The sequence below is a fragment of the Choloepus didactylus genome, chromosome X (genome assembly GCF_015220235.1).
Source record: "Choloepus didactylus isolate mChoDid1 chromosome X, mChoDid1.pri, whole genome shotgun sequence".
In the NCBI taxonomy this organism is placed as follows: domain Eukaryota; kingdom Metazoa; phylum Chordata; class Mammalia; order Pilosa; family Megalonychidae; genus Choloepus; species Choloepus didactylus.
In genome coordinates, this window is record NC_051334.1 from 156,392,517 (window position 1) to 156,396,226 (window position 3,710).

The 3,710-nt window shown below is 43.3% G+C and overlaps 1 pseudogene; it reads right to left on the minus strand.

Annotated features, from left to right (window-relative positions):
• Positions 1 to 632: 632 nt before the first annotated feature.
• On the minus strand, positions 633 to 1,199 carry LOC119522411 (annotated as a pseudogene).
• Between the last annotated feature and the right edge of the window lie 2,511 nt (positions 1,200 to 3,710).

Genomic DNA, 3,710 nt, shown 5'->3' on the forward strand with positions numbered 1-3,710 from the left:
CCAGCTGCAGGGCCTCCTGCAGGCACATGGCAGACAGCCACACCACTGGAGCAGGGTCCCCCTTTGGGCCATCCTTGGCTGTCCTTCCTCAGCAGGGCTGAGCCATGGAGAATGGGCCAATGGGATGGCACAGGGTGAAAGTGGACCTCATCCACTTGGAAATGGAGTGGCACATCAGCAGGGCAGGTGAGTAGAAGGGACTCCGTATTGAAGCCTCCACCAGCTAACACAGCAGCAAGGAAAAGTGGGAAGGATGAGCAGCCCATGCTGAGGATTCCTGGTTCCCAGAAGGTGCACTGGGGACAGGTGATGTGGACAGCACCAGAGTGCATGCCTGGTCCAAGGCCACCATGGGAGCCACAACCTTGAGAAAAGGCTGGAGGGATAGAGGATGCTGTTTAATCCAGAAATGGCAGAAGAACGGCACCACCAAAGAGCATTCAGACTTTAAACACTCTGGAAAGTCATCCTGACACAGCCAGTGAGCTGCCCTGCTTATCAGCACCCTCTTCTGCATGTCTGGCCTAGCCCGTGGCAACCCCTGGAGCCTTAGCTGGGGCTGTTCGCATACCCAGATGCCGTGGGCCACAGAACATGGGGTGTCCCCGAGGGTCTGGTGAGAGGAAGCCGAGTTACAAAGCTTGCACCAGCTCCACCTGCATAGTCTTAGCCTTGAGGGGGTCTTTTTTTCTGGGCTCTTCTCTGGGAGGGGCTCGGAAGGAACCTCTGGAAGCTCTAGGTGCTCCTGAGTGATGGTATTCAACTCCTCCAAAATGGCATCTTCATCCTCCTGCCAATAATTCATCTATTTGCTGCTGGTACTCCACGGCCTCCTGGGTCTTGTTCAGGATCCTCTCTCTCTTCTATGGACATCACTTTGCTCATCTTGTTCAGAACCGCAGCCCTTCGACCACCTTCATCTCGATCTGGGTGAACTCGATGCTCTGAACCATGGTCCCCAGGCTGGTGATCTGGTTTTCCATCTTGTCCAGGAGCTGCTCTTCTTCTTGAGCAGCAGCTTGGCCCGCGCCTTCTTGCCATTCTGAAGGAGCTGCCGGCTGACCTCTCTCTCCCACTCCAGCTGCTGAGTGATGTACTTCTGGTACTGCTTCAGCTTATCACTGCTATTTCAGTTAGAGGATGGCCTTGTCCTGCTCCATGACACAGCTCTGCTTCTTGCTGCTGAAAAGGTTGCCCATAGTGGTGTACCCAGCCCTGCCCCATCACCCCACTGTGGCCCCCTATCCCCACTGCCACTGCTGGTCAATTGATTTTTTTAAATGCAATTTTATTGAGATATATTCACATAGCATGCAATCATCCAAAGTGTACAATCAATTGCTCACAGTATCGTCATACAGTTGTGCATTCATCACCACAATGAATCTTTGAATATTTCATTACTCCAAAAATGAAATAAAAATTAAAATCAAAAGAATATCCAAAACATCCCATTCCTCTCCTCCCCCATTGTTCATTTACTTTTTTAATACAGTTTTATTAAGATATATTCACACACTCTACAGTCATCCAAGGTTTATAATCAATTATTCACAGCACAATCATACATTTGTGCATTCATCACCAGAATCAATTATTGAAACTTTTCCTTACTCAAAAATAAAAATAAAAGCAGAAAAGGACACTTAGATCTCTCCATCCCCTCCATCCCACCCTATTCTTCATCTAATTTTTGCCCCCATTCTTCCACTCATCTCTCCATGCACATGAAAAAAGGGAGTGTGAGTCACAAGGTCTCCACAATCACACAGCCACACCGTGCAAGCTACAAAGCTATACAATCATCTTCAAGAATGAAAGTCACTGGGCTGCAGTTTGACAGCCCCAGGTACTTTGGTCTAGCCACTCCCACACACCAAAAACTAAAAGGTAACATCTATATAGTGCATAAGAATATTCTCCAGAGTGACCTCTCAACTCCATTTGAAATCTTTCAGCCACTGGAACCTTATCTTGTTTTATTTCTCTTCCCCCTTTTTGGTCAAGAAGATCCTCTCAATCCCACAGTGCTTGGTCCAGGTTCATCCCCAGGAGCCATTTCCCATGTTACCAGGGGGATTCACACCCACATGGGGGAAGGTTAGTGAGTTAAGCTACCAAGTGGGCTTAGAGGGAGAGGGGGCCACATCTGAACAACAAAGAGGTTCTCTTGGGAGAAACACAGGCACAGTTATAAGTAGGCTTGGTCTCTCCCTTGCAGCAACTAGCCTCACAAGAGAAAGCCCCCAGTTGGAGGGCTTGGCCCACCCAGTAGGCAGTCCTCAGTGTTTGCAGTAAAGTGGTTAATTGATTTTTGACAAGTCCCCGAATTCCACTGAACTGGGACAGAATAATTTCTTCAATAAATTTTCCTAAGAAAACTTGATATCTATATCCAAAGGAATGAAAGTAGACTTCTACCTCATACCCTACACAAAAAATAGCTCAAAGTGGATCAAAGACATAAATATAAAAGCCAGTACCATAAAACTCATAGAAAAAAAATATAGAGAGACATCTTCAGGACCTAATAATAGGAGATAGCTTCTTAGACAAAGCAATGAAAGAGAAAAAAATAAATAAATGAGAACTCCTCAAAATAGAATACTTCTGTGCTTCAAAGGACTTTGTCAAAAGGTTGAAAATCCAACTACTCAATGGAAGAATATATTTGGTAGCCACATATCTGATAAGGGCTTGATATCCAATATATATAAAGAAATTCTACAACTCAACAAGAAAATGGCAACAACCCAATTATAAAATGGGCAAAATATATGGATACACATTTCTTCATAGAGGAAATGCAAGTGGCTAAAAACCCCATGAAAAGATGTTTGTCTTCATTAGTTACTTGGGAAATGAGAATCAAAACCACAATGAAATATAATCTTTCACCTGTAAGAAAGGCTACTATTAAACAAACAGGAGACTACAAGTGCTGGAAAGGATGTGGAGAAATAGGAGTACTTATTCACTGCTGGTGGGAATGTAAAATGGTAGAGCTGCTGTGGAAGACAGATTGACCATTCCTCAGAAATCTAGATATTGAATTGCCCTGTGACACAGAAATTCCACTTCTTGGTATATACCCAGAAGATCTGAAAGCAGGGACACCAAAAGACATTTGCATACCAATGTTCATAGCAGCATTGCTCATAGTTTACAAAAGATGGAAATAATACAAGTGTCCATCAACTGATGAGTGGATAAACAAAACGTGGTACATACATACAATGGAATATTACTCAGCAGTAAGAAGGAATGAAGTCCTGAAGCACATGACAACATGGATGAACCTCAAGTGCATAATGCTGATTGAAATGAGTCAGACACAAAAGGACAGATATTATATGATTTCACTAATATGAACTAACCAGAATATATTAACTCAGTCATAAAACAGAGAATATAGATTATCAAGAGATAGATAGAAGCTAGAGAATGGGGAGTGGTTGACTTCTATGTACAGAATTTTTAGCAAGAATGAGCATAATTGTTTGGAAATGGATAGAGGGAAGGGTAGCTCATTATTTGGGATTATAAGTAATAGTGCTGAATTGTAGACGATTTTGGTTGAAAGTGGTAGTTTAGAGTCATGTATGTCACCAGAAGGAAAGCTGGAGGTGTAAACATTGGATTGTATAACACAGTGAACCTTAATGTGGACATTCTATAAGATTAACACTACAAATATAAATAAGTTCTTT